Below are 12,324 nucleotides of genomic sequence, written 5' to 3' on the forward strand. Positions count from 1 at the left end.
GGTGCTTGCTTTTCTTCCCTCTTTAAGGTAACAAAGGGTGTGTTTTAGTTTCATTAAATGTGTTCCACTGTCTTCTCTAATAATTCATGTCCAAGTTGCTTGTAAAGTCGATCTTGCAAAAGCCAGATCTGATACTGATCATAGAAAGCACCCTTGTAAAGCAGGCTTGTGAAGCACATGCAAAGCTCCAGTGGCGCAATCGGTCAGCGCGCGGTACTTATAAAGCAGTAACTGTTGAGCAATGCCGAGGTTGTGAGTTCGAGCCTCACCTGGAGCATTCTTTTCTAACCTTTATTGTTATATAAAAACTGCAGTAGGGCAGCAAAGTCTTTTACCCGTTTTCCATGTATTGCAAGCAAATTATCAAAACGACACAACAAAAGAAGTTCTCGCTCTCGTCCTAAGAAAGCAGGCACGTTATTAAGATTGTTTTCCCGATTGGAAAACAAACGCTAAAAGACCAGCCTTGATAACTTTTTAACATGAGAATATTTGATTGTAAACTAACTATCATCATACTGCAAACATCCAGCCCCAGTGGCCTAATGGATAAGGCACTGGCCTCCTAAGCCAGGGATTGTGGTTTTGAGTCCCGTCTGGGGTGTATGCTTTCCTTCTCTATACCAGGTATCCATCAATGAGTTTTAGTTCAAGATAAAATGTGATTGATTGGCTTCTCTAATGATTCTCTTCCTTGTGAATTCAATCTTGCAAAATCTGGTACCATGCTTATCATGGAAACAATCCATCTGTAGCCATTCAATGCCTTCTGTCTGCTGTTGGAATGAGACAACAAAGGAAAGCCTCGCTCTTGACGAAAGCAAGCAAGCACACGATTAAGATTGTTTTCCGCATCTAAAGGTAAACAGCAAAAGACCATCCTTGATTACTCAATCACAATAGAAATTTTGCTTTTTAAAAAAACATATCATCATGTTTCCCCACAGGTGGCTAGCCCCAGTGGACTCCTAAGCCAGGGATAGTGGGTTCCAGTCCCATCTGGGGTGCTTGCTTTTCTTCCCTCTTTAACCCCTTAAGGACACATGACGTTCTCATACGTCTCCATTTCCGAGTCCTTAAGGACACATGACGTATGAGAACGTCATGTGTTTTACCGGCCCCCCGCAACCATCTGGAGCGGAGCCGGTCCCCGATGCCTGCTGAAATCGTTCAGCAGGCATCGGGGCATATCGCCCAGGGGGGTCATTATGACCCCCCATGTCGGCGATGGCCGCAGATCGCTGGACAATTCAGTCCAGCGATCTGCGGCGGATTCCGGGTCAATCGGGTCTCCAGTGACCCGGTGACCCGGAATTATTGGCTGATCGGGGCCGTCAGAGACGGCCCCGATCAGCCAGAGCCAGCAGGGGTGAGGTGGCACTGGTGCCACCTCACGATCGCCCTGATTCGTCGGCCGGATTACCGGCCGACCAATCAGGGCGCCTGCTGCGGGTGTCACTCCCGCAACCCGCTCCGCCCCTCTTCCGGAGGACGTGAGCGGGTGCGGGAAGACGACCCCCGGTGCTGGGGACCCCGATCCCCGGCGTCCCTGTTGGGATCGGGGCCCCAGGAGCAGCGGCGGCGGCGGCGGGACTGACCTGTGCGGCGAGGATCGTTGGAGGTGAGTGACAGCCTCCTGCTGTTGCTTAGCAACAGCTCCCAGCATGCAACAAGGGCATGCTGGGAGCTGTAGTTATGCAACAGCAGGAGGCAGACCACCACAACTCCCAGCATGCCCTTATGGGCATGCTGGGACTTGTAGTTTTGCAACAGCTGGAGGCACATTCTTTCTATGGAAAAGTGTACCTTCAGCTGTTGTGTAACTACAACTCCCAGCTTGCACAATCAGCTAAAGTGCATGCTGGGAGTTGTAGTGGTGCATCTGGTGGTTGCATAACTACAACTCCCAGCATGCCCGTTGGCTGTCGGTGACTGCTGAGAGTTGTAGTTTTGCAACAGCTGAAGGCACACTGAGTTAAGTAGTAAACCAGTGTGTCTCCAGCTGTTGCATAACTACAATCCCCAGCATCCCCAGCCAAAGTAGTATGCCTCCAGCTGTTGCATAACTACAACACCCAGCATGCCCTTCCGCTGTCCGTACATGCTGGGGGTTGTAGCTTTTGCAACAGCTGAAGGCACACTGGTTGCAAAACACTGAGTTTGTTACCAAACTCGGTGTTTCACAACCAGTGTGCCTCCAGCTGTTGCAAAACTACAACTCCCAGCATGCACTGATGGACCGTACATGCTGGGAGTTGTAGTTTTGCAACAGCTGGATGTTCCCCCCCCAATGTGAACGTACAGGGTACACTCACACGGGCGGAGGATTACAGTTAGTATCCGGCTGCAAGTTTGAGGTACGGCAAAATTTCTGCCGCAGCTCAAACTGCCAGCGAGAAACTACTGTGAACCCCCCGCACGTGTGACTGTACCCTAAAAACACTACACTAACACACAATAAAATAAAAAGTAAAAAACACTACATATACACATACCCCTACACAGCCCCCCTCCCCTCCCCAATAAAAATGAAAAACGTCTGGTACGCCACTGTTTCCAGAACGGAGCCTCCAGCGGTTGCAAAACTACAACTCCCAGCATGCACTGATAGACCGTACATGCTGGGAGTTGTAGTTTTGCAACAGCTGGATGTTCCCCCCCCCCAATGTGAACGTACAGGGTACACTCACATGGGCGGAGGATTACAGTAAGTATCCGGCTGCAAGTTTGAGCTGCGTCAAATTTTCTGCCGTAGCTCAAACTGCCAGCGAGAAACTACTGTGAACCCCCGCCTGTGCGACTGTACCCTAAAAACACTACACTACACTACCACAAAATAAAATAAAAAGTAAAAAACACTACATATACACATACCCCTATACAACCCCCCTCCCCAATAAAAATGAAAAACGTCTGGTACGCCACTGTTTCCAAAACGGAGCCTCCAGCTGTTGCAAAACAACTACTCCCAGTATTGCCAGATAGCCGTTGACTGTCCAGGCATGCTGGGAGTTTTACAACAGCTGGAGGCACCCTGTTTGGGAATCACTGGCGTAGAATACCCCTATGTCCACCCCTATGCAAGTCCCTAATTTAGGCCTCAAATGCGCATGGCGCTCTCACTTTGGAGCCCTGTCGTATTTCAAGGCAACAGTTTAGGGCCACATATGGGGTATCGCCGTACTCGGGAGAAATTGGGCTTCAAATTTTGGGGGGTATTTTCTGCTATTACCCTTTTAAAAAATGTAAAATTTTTGGGAAAACAAGCATTTTAGGTAAAAAAAATATATATTTTTTTACATATGCAAAAGTCGTGAAACACCTGTAGGGTATTAAGGTTCAAATTACCCCTTGTTACGTTCCCCGAGGGGTCTGGTTTCCAAAATGGTATGCCATGTGTTTTTTTTTTGCTGTCCTGGCACCATAGGGGCTTCCTAAATGCGGCATGCCCCCAGAGCAAAATTCACTTTCAAAAAGCCAAATGTGACTCCTTCTCTTCTGAGACCTGTAGTGCGCCAGCAGAGCACTTTTCACACCCATATGGGGTGTTTTCTGAATCGGGAGAAATTGGGCTTCAAATTTTGGGGGGTATTTTCTGCTATTACCCTTTTTAAAATTGTAAAAATTTTGGGAAACCAAGCATTTTAGGTAAAAAAAATATATATTTTTTTACATATGCAAAAGTCGTGAAACACCTGTAGGGTATTAAGGTTCACATTACCCCTTGTTACGTTCCCCGAGGGGTCTAGTTTCCAAAATGGTATGCCATGTGTTTTTTTTTTGCTGTCCTGGCACCATAGGGGCTTCCTAAATGCGGCATGCCCCCAGAGCAAAATTCACTTTCAAAAAGCCAAATGTGACTCCTTCTCTTCTGAGACCTGTAGTGCGCCAGCAGAGCACTTTTCACACCCATATGGGGTGTTTTCTGAATCGGGAGAAATTGGGCTTCAAATTTTGGGGGTATTTTCTGCTATTACCCTTTTTAAAATTGTAAAAATTTTGGGAAACCAAGCATTTTAGGTAAAAAAATAATATATTTTTTTACATATGCAAAAGTCCTGAAACACCTGTAGGGTATTAAGGTTCACATTACCCCTTGTTACGTTCCCCGAGGGGTCTAGTTTCCAAAATGGTATGCCATGTGTTTTTTTTTTGCTGTTCTGGCACCATAGGGGCTTCCTAAATGCGGCATGCCCCCAGAGCAAAATTTGCTTTCAAAAAGCCAAATGTGACTCCTTCTCTTCTGAGACCTGTAGTGCACCAGCAGAGCACTTTTCACCCCCATGGGAGGTGTTTTCTGTATCGGGAGAAATTGGGCTTCAAATTTTGGGGGGTATTTTCTGCTATTACCCTTTTTAAAAATGTAAAATTTTTGGGAAACCAAGCATTTTAGGTAAAAAAAATATATATTTTTTTTACATATGCAAAAGTCGTGAATCACCTGTAGGGTATTAAGGTTCACTTTACCCCTTGTTACGTTCCCTGAGGGGTCTAGTTTCCAAAATGGTATGCCATGTGTTTTTTTTTTGCTGTCCTGGCACCAAAGGGGCTTCCTAAATGCGGCATGCCCCCCAAAAACCATTTGTCGCTCCTTCCCTTCTGAGCCCTCTACTGCGCCCGCCGAACAATTAACATAGACATATGAGGTATGTGCTTACTCGCGAGAAATTGGGTTTCAAATACAAGTAAAAATTTTTTCCTTTTTATCCCTTGCAAAAATTCAAAAATTGGGTCTACAAGAACATGCGAGTGTAAAAAATGAAGATTTTGAATTTTCTCCTTCACTTTGCTGCTATTCCTGTGAAACACCTAAAGGGTTAATACACTTACTGAATGTTTTTTTGAATACTTTAGGGGGTGTAGTTTTTATAATGGGGTCTTTTATGGGGTATTTCTAATATGAAGACCCTTCAAATCCACTTCAAACCCGAACTGGTCCCTGAAAAATAGTGAGTTTGAAAATTTTGTGAAAAATTTCAAAATTGCTACTGAACTTTGAAGCCCTATGGTGTCTTCCAAAAGTAAAAACTCATAAATTTTATGATGCAAACATAAAGTAGACATATTGTATATGTGAACCCCAAAAAAATATATTTTGAATATCCATTTTCCTTACAAGCAGAGAGCTTCAAAGTTAGAAAAATGCAAAAATTTCATTTTTTTCATCAAATTTTGGGATTTTTCACCAAGAAAGGATGCAAGTTACCATAAAATTTTACCACTAAGTTAAAGTAGAATATGTCACGAAAAAACAATCTCGGAATCAGAATGATAACTAAAAGCATTCCAGAGTTATTAATGTTTAAAGTGACAGTGGTCAGAATTGCAAAAAACGCTCCGGTCCTTAAGGTATAAAATGGCCTGGTCCTTAAGGGGTTAAGGTAACCAAGGGTGTGTTTTAGTTCTGTTAAATGTGTTCCACTGTCTTCTCTGATAATTCATGTCCAAGTTGCTTGTAAAGTCGATCTCGCAAAAGCCAGATCTGATACTGATCACAGAAAGCACGCTTTTTAAAAAAAACATATCATCACGTTTCCCCACAGGTGGCTAGCCCCAGTGGACTCCTAAGCCAGAGATAGTGGGTTCCAGTCCCATCTGGGATGCTTGCTTTTCTTCCCTCTTTAAGGTAACCAAGGGTGTGTTTTAGTTTCGTTAAATGTGTTCCACTGTCTTCTCTAATAATTCATGTCCAAGTTGCTTGTAAAGTCGATCTCGCAAAAACCAGATCTGATACTGATCATAGAAAGCACGCTTTTTAAAATAACATATCATCACGTTTCCCCACAGGTGGCTAGCCCCAGTGGACTCCTAAGCCAGGGATAGTGGGTTCCAGTCCCATCTGGGGTGCTTGCTTTTCTTCCCTCTTTAAGGTAACAAAGGGTGTGTTTTAGTTTCATTAAATGTGTTCCACTGTCTTCTCTAATAATTCATGTCCAAGTTGCTTGTAAAGTCGATCTCGCAAAAGCCAGATCTGATACTGATCATAGAAAGCACCCTTGTAAAGCAGGCTTGTGAAGCACATGCAAAGCTCTAGTGGCGCAATCGGTCAGCGCGTGGTACTTATGTAGCAGTAACTGTTGAGCAATGCCGAGGTTGTGAGTTCGAGCCTCACCTGGAGCATTCTTTTCTAACCTTTATTGTTATATAAAAACTGCAGTAGGGCAGCAAAGTCTTTTACCCGTTTTCCATGTATTGTAAGCAAATTATCAAAACGACACAACAAAAGAAGTTCTCGCTCTCGTCCTAAGAAAGCAGGCACGTTATTAAGATTGTTTTCCCGATTGGAAAACAAATGGTAAAAGACCGGCCTTGATAACTTTTTAACATGAGAATATTTGATTGTAAACTAACTATCATCAAGCTGCATACATCCAGCCCCAGTGGCCTAATGGATAAGGCACTGGCCTCCTAAGCCAGGGATTGTGGCTTCAAGTTCCATCTGGGGTGTATGCTTTCCTTCACTATACCAGGTATCCATCAATGAGTTTTAGTTCAAGATAAAATGTGATTGATTGGCTTCTCTAATGATTCTCTTCCTTGTGAAGTCAATCTTGCAAAATCTGGTACCATGCTTATCATGGAAACAATCCATCTGTAGCCATTCAATGCCTTCTGGCTGCTGTTGGAATGAGACAACAAAGGAAAGCCTCGCTCTTGACAAAAGCAAGCAAGCACACGATTAAGATTGTTTTCCGCATCTAAAGGTATACAGCAAAAGACCATCCTTGATTACTCAATCACAATAGAAATTTTGCTTTTTAAAAAAACATATCATCATGTTTCCCCACAGGTGGCTAGCCCCAGTGGACTCCTAAGCCAGGAATAGTGGGTTCCAGTCCCATCTGGGGTGCTTGCTTTTCTTCCCTCTTTAAGGTAACCAAGGGTGTGTTTTAGTTCTGTTAAATGTGTTCCACTGTCTTCTCTAATAATTCATGTCCAAGTTGCTTGTAAAGTCGATCTTGCAAAAGCCAGATCTGATACTGATCATAGAAAGCACGCTTTTTTAAAAAAAACATATCATCACGTTTCCCCACAGGTGGCTATCCCCAGTGGACTCCTAAGCCAGAGATAGTGGGTTCCAGTCCCATCTGGGATGCTTGCTTTTCTTCCCTCTTTAAGGTAACCAAGGGTGTGTTTTAGTTTTGTTAAATGTGTTCCACTGTCTTCTCTAATAATTCATGTCCAAGTTGCTTGTAAAGTCGATCTCGCAAAAACCAGATCTGATACTGATCATAGAAAGCACGCTTTTTAAAATAACATATCATCACGTTTCCCCACAGGTGGCTAGCCCCAGTGGACTCCTAAGCCAGGGATAGTAGGTTCCAGTCCCATCTGGGGTGCTTGCTTTTCTTCCCTCTTTAAGGTAACAAAGGGTGTGTTTTAGTTTCATTAAATGTGTTCCACTGTCTTCTCTAATAATTCATGTCCAAGTTGCTTGTAAAGTCGATCTCGCAAAAACCAGATCTGATACTGATCATAGAAAGCACCCTTGTAAAGCAGGCTTGTGAAGCACATGCAAAGCTCTAGTGGCGCAATCGGTCAGCGCGTGGTACTTATATAGCAGTAACTGTTGAGCAATGCCGAGGTTGTGAGTTCGAGCCTCACCTGGAGCATTCTTTTCTAACCTTTATTGTTATATAAAAACTGCAGTAGGGCAGCAAAGTCTTTTACCCGTTTTCCATGTATTGTAAGCAAATTATCAAAACGACACAACAAAAGAAGTTCTCGCTCTCGTCCTAAGAAAGCAGGCACGTTATTAAGATTGTTTTCCCGATTGGAAAACAAATGGTAAAAGACCGGCCTTGATAACTTTTTAACATGAGAATATTTGATTGTAAACTAACTATCATCAAGCTGCATACATCCAGCCCCAGTGGCCTAATGGATAAGGCACTGGCCTCCTAAGCCAGGGATTGTGGCTTCAAGTTCCATCTGGGGTGTATGCTTTCCTTCACTATACCAGGTATCCATCAAGGAGTTTTAGTTCAAGATAAAATGTGATTGATTGGCTTCTCTAATGATTCTCTTCCTTGTGAAGTCAATCTTGCAAAATCTGGTACCATGCTTATCATGGAAACAATCCATCTGTAGCCATTCAATGCCTTCTGGCTGCTGTTGGAATGAGACAACAAAGGAAAGCCTCGCTCTTGACAAAAGCAAGCAAGCACACGATTAAGATTGTTTTCCGCATCTAAAGGTATACAGCAAAAGACCATCCTTGATTACTCAATCACAATAGAAATTTTGCTTTTAAAAAAAACATATCATCATGTTTCCCCACAGGTGGCTAGCCCCAGTGGACTCCTAAGCCAGGAATAGTGGGTTCCAGTCCCATCTGGGGTGCTTGCTTTTCTTCCCTCTTTAAGGTAACCAAGGGTGTGTTTTAGTTCTGTTAAATGTGTTCCACTGTCTTCTCTAATAATTCATGTCCAAGTTGCTTGTAAAGTCGATCTCGCAAAAGCCAGATCTGATACTGATCATAGAAAGCACGCTTTTTAAAAAAAAACATATCATCACGTTTCCCCACCGGTGGCTATCCCCAGTGGACTCCTAAGCCAGGGATAGTGGGTTCCAGTCCCATCTGGGGTGCTTGCTTTTCTTCACTCTTTAAGGTAACCAAGGGTGTGTTTTAGTTTTGTTAAATGTGTTCCACTGTCTTCTCTAATAATTCATGTCCAAGTTGCTTGTAAAGTCGATCTCGCAAAAAACAGATCTGATACTGATCATAGAAAGCACGCTTTTTAAAATAACATATCATCACGTTTCCCCACAGGTGGCTAGCCCCAGTGGACTCCTAAGCCAGGGATAGTGGGTTCCAGTCCCATCTGGGGTGCTTGCTTTTCTTCCCTCTTTAAGGTAACAAAGGGTGTGTTTTAGTTTCATTAAATGTGTTCCACTGTCTTCTCTAATAATTCATGTCCAAGTTGCTTGTAAAGTCGATCTTGCAAAAGCCAGATCTGATACTGATCATAGAAAGCACCCTTGTAAAGCAGGCTTGTAAAGCAGGCTTGTGAAGCACATGCAAAGCTCCAGTGGCGCAATCGGTCAGCGCGCGGTACTTATAAAGCAGTAACTGTTGAGCAATGCCGAGGTTGTGAGTTCGAGCCTCACCTGGAGCATTCTTTTCTAACCTTTATTGTTATATAAAAACTGCAGTAGGGCAGCAAAGTCTTTTACCCGTTTTCCATGTATTGCAAGCAAATTATCAAAACGACACAACAAAAGAAGTTCTCGCTCTCGTCCTAAGAAAGCAGGCACGTTATTAAGATTGTTTTCCCGATTGGAAAACAAACGCTAAAAGACCAGCCTTGATAACTTTTTAACATGAGAATATTTGATTGTAAACTAACTATCATCATACTGCAAACATCCAGCCCCAGTGGCCTAATGGATAAGGCACTGGCCTCCTAAGCCAGGGATTGTGGGTTCGAGTCCCGTCTGGGGTGTATGCTTTCCTTCTCTATACCAGGTATCCATCAATGAGTTTTAGTTCAAGATAAAATGTGATTGATTGGCTTCTCTAATGATTCTCTTCCTTGTGAATTCAATCTTGCAAAATCTGGTACCATGCTTATCATGGAAACAATCCATCTGTAGCCATTCAATGCCTTCTGGCTGCTGTTGGAATGAGACAACAAAGGAAAGCCTCGCTCTTGACGAAAGCAAGCAAGCACACGATTAAGATTGTTTTCCGCATCTAAAGGTAAACAGCAAAAGACCATCCTTGATTACTCAATCACAATAGAAATTTTGCTTTTTAAAAAAACATATCATCATGTTTCCCCACAGGTGGCTAGCCCCAGTGGACTCCTAAGCCAGGGATAGTGGGTTCCAGTCCCATCTGGGGTGCTTGCTTTTCTTCCCTCTTTAAGGTAACCAAGGGTGTGTTTTAGTTCTGTTAAATGTGTTCCACTGTCTTCTCTGATAATTCATGTCCAAGTTGCTTGTAAAGTCGATCTCGCAAAAGCCAGATCTGATACTGATCACAGAAAGCACGCTTTTTAAAAAAAACATATCATCACGTTTCCCCACAGGTGGCTAGCCCCAGTGGACTCCTAAGCCAGGGATAGTGGGTTCCAGTCCCATCTGGGGTGCTTGCTTTTCTTCCCTCTTTAAGGTAACCAAGGGTGTGTTTTAGTTTCGTTAAATGTGTTCCACTGTCTTCTCTAATAATTCATGTCCAAGTTGCTTGTAAAGTCGATCTCGCAAAAACCAGATCTGATACTGATCATAGAAAGCACGCTTTTTAAAATAACATATCATCACGTTTCCCCACAGGTGGCTAGCCCCAGTGGACTCCTAAGCCAGGGATAGTGGGTTCCAGTCCCATCTGGGGTGCTTGCTTTTCTTCCCTCTTTAAGGTAACAAAGGGTGTGTTTTAGTTTCATTAAATGTGTTCCACTGTCTTCTCTAATAATTCATGTCCAAGTTGCTTGTAAAGTCGATCTCGCAAAAGCCAGATCTGATACTGATCATAGAAAGCACCCTTGTAAAGCAGGCTTGTGAAGCACATGCAAAGCTCTAGTGGCGCAATCGGTCAGCGCGTGGTACTTATGTAGCAGTAACTGTTGAGCAATGCCGAGGTTGTGAGTTCGAGCCTCACCTGGAGCATTCTTTTCTAACCTTTATTGTTATATAAAAACTGCAGTAGGGCAGCAAAGTCTTTTACCCGTTTTCCATGTATTGTAAGCAAATTATCAAAACGACACAACAAAAGAAGTTCTCGCTCTCGTCCTAAGAAAGCAGGCACGTTATTAAGATTGTTTTCCCGATTGGAAAACAAATGGTAAAAGACCGGCCTTGATAACTTTTTAACATGAGAATATTTGATTGTAAACTAACTATCATCAAGCTGCATACATCCAGCCCCAGTGGCCTAATGGATAAGGCACTGGCCTCCTAAGCCAGGGATTGTGGCTTCAAGTTCCATCTGGGGTGTATGCTTTCCTTCACTATACCAGGTATCCATCAATGAGTTTTAGTTCAAGATAAAATGTGATTGATTGGCTTCTCTAATGATTCTCTTCCTTGTGAAGTCAATCTTGCAAAATCTGGTACCATGCTTATCATGGAAACAATCCATCTGTAGCCATTCAATGCCTTCTGGCTGCTGTTGGAATGAGACAACAAAGGAAAGCCTCGCTCTTGACAAAAGCAAGCAAGCACACGATTAAGATTGTTTTCCGCATCTAAAGGTATACAGCAAAAGACCATCCTTGATTACTCAATCACAATAGAAATTTTGCTTTTTAAAAAAACATATCATCATGTTTCCCCACAGGTGGCTAGCCCCAGTGGACTCCTAAGCCAGGAATAGTGGGTTCCAGTCCCATCTGGGGTGCTTGCTTTTCTTCCCTCTTTAAGGTAACCAAGGGTGTGTTTTAGTTCTGTTAAATGTGTTCCACTGTCTTCTCTAATAATTCATGTCCAAGTTGCTTGTAAAGTCGATCTTGCAAAAGCCAGATCTGATACTGATCATAGAAAGCACGCTTTTTTAAAAAAAACATATCATCACGTTTCCCCACCGGTGGCTATCCCCAGTGGACTCCTAAGCCAGGGATAGTGGGTTCCAGTCCCATCTGGGGTGCTTGCTTTTCTTCACTCTTTAAGGTAACCAAGGGTGTGTTTTAGTTTTGTTAAATGTGTTCCACTGTCTTCTCTAATAATTCATGTCCAAGTTGCTTGTAAAGTCGATCTCGCAAAAACCAGATCTGATACTGATCATAGAAAGCACGCTTTTTAAAATAACATATCATCACGTTTCCCCACAGGTGGCTAGCCCCAGTGGACTCCTAAGCCAGGGATAGTAGGTTCCAGTCCCATCTGGGGTGCTTGCTTTTCTTCCCTCTTTAAGGTAACAAAGGGTGTGTTTTAGTTTCATTAAATGTGTTCCACTGTCTTCTCTAATAATTCATGTCCAAGTTGCTTGTAAAGTCGATCTCGCAAAAGCCAGATCTGATACTGATCATAGAAAGCACCCTTGTAAAGCAGGCTTGTGAAGCACATGCAAAGCTCCAGTGGCACAATCGGTCAGCGCGCGGTACTTATAAAGCAGTCACTGTTGAGCAATGCCGAGGTTGTGAGTTCGAGCCTCACCTGGAGCATTCTTTTCTAACCTTTATTGTTATATAAAAACTGCAGTAGGGCAGCAAAGTCTTTTACCCGTTTTCCATGTATTGCAAGCAAATTATCAAAACGACACAACAAAAGAAGTTCTCGCTCTCGTCCTAAGAAAGCAGGCACGTTATTAAGATTGTTTTCCCGATTGGAAAACAAACGCTAAAAGACCAGCCTTGATAACTTTTTAACATGAGAATATTTGAT

At 43.2% G+C, this 12,324-nt stretch overlaps 7 non-coding genes across 7 annotated transcripts; all 7 read left to right on the plus strand.

The window, feature by feature from the left end:
- The first annotated feature begins 184 nt into the window (after positions 1 to 184).
- Positions 185 to 277, plus strand: TRNAI-UAU (transfer RNA isoleucine (anticodon UAU)). The gene is given in 2 exon segments: positions 185 to 222; positions 242 to 277. It is a non-coding gene; the product is annotated as a tRNA-Ile (tRNA).
- Positions 278 to 6,027: 5,750 nt separating this feature from the next.
- TRNAI-UAU (transfer RNA isoleucine (anticodon UAU)) lies at positions 6,028 to 6,120 on the plus strand. The gene is given in 2 exon segments: positions 6,028 to 6,065; positions 6,085 to 6,120. It is a non-coding gene; the product is annotated as a tRNA-Ile (tRNA).
- A 1,400-nt stretch (positions 6,121 to 7,520) lies between these two features.
- TRNAI-UAU (transfer RNA isoleucine (anticodon UAU)) lies at positions 7,521 to 7,613 on the plus strand. The gene is given in 2 exon segments: positions 7,521 to 7,558; positions 7,578 to 7,613. It is a non-coding gene; the product is annotated as a tRNA-Ile (tRNA).
- A 1,413-nt stretch (positions 7,614 to 9,026) lies between these two features.
- On the plus strand, positions 9,027 to 9,119 carry TRNAI-UAU (transfer RNA isoleucine (anticodon UAU)). Its single transcript is given in 2 exon segments — positions 9,027 to 9,064; positions 9,084 to 9,119. It is a non-coding gene; the product is annotated as a tRNA-Ile (tRNA).
- A 254-nt stretch (positions 9,120 to 9,373) lies between these two features.
- On the plus strand, positions 9,374 to 9,446 carry TRNAR-CCU (transfer RNA arginine (anticodon CCU)). Its single transcript has one exon. It is a non-coding gene; the product is annotated as a tRNA-Arg (tRNA).
- A 1,072-nt stretch (positions 9,447 to 10,518) lies between these two features.
- Positions 10,519 to 10,611, plus strand: TRNAI-UAU (transfer RNA isoleucine (anticodon UAU)). Its single transcript is given in 2 exon segments — positions 10,519 to 10,556; positions 10,576 to 10,611. It is a non-coding gene; the product is annotated as a tRNA-Ile (tRNA).
- Positions 10,612 to 12,011: 1,400 nt separating this feature from the next.
- TRNAI-UAU (transfer RNA isoleucine (anticodon UAU)) lies at positions 12,012 to 12,104 on the plus strand. Its single transcript is given in 2 exon segments — positions 12,012 to 12,049; positions 12,069 to 12,104. It is a non-coding gene; the product is annotated as a tRNA-Ile (tRNA).
- The last annotated feature ends 220 nt before the right edge of the window (positions 12,105 to 12,324 follow it).

This window comes from Hyla sarda, chromosome 4 (assembly GCF_029499605.1).
Source record: "Hyla sarda isolate aHylSar1 chromosome 4, aHylSar1.hap1, whole genome shotgun sequence".
NCBI lineage: Eukaryota > Metazoa > Chordata > Amphibia > Anura > Hylidae > Hyla > Hyla sarda.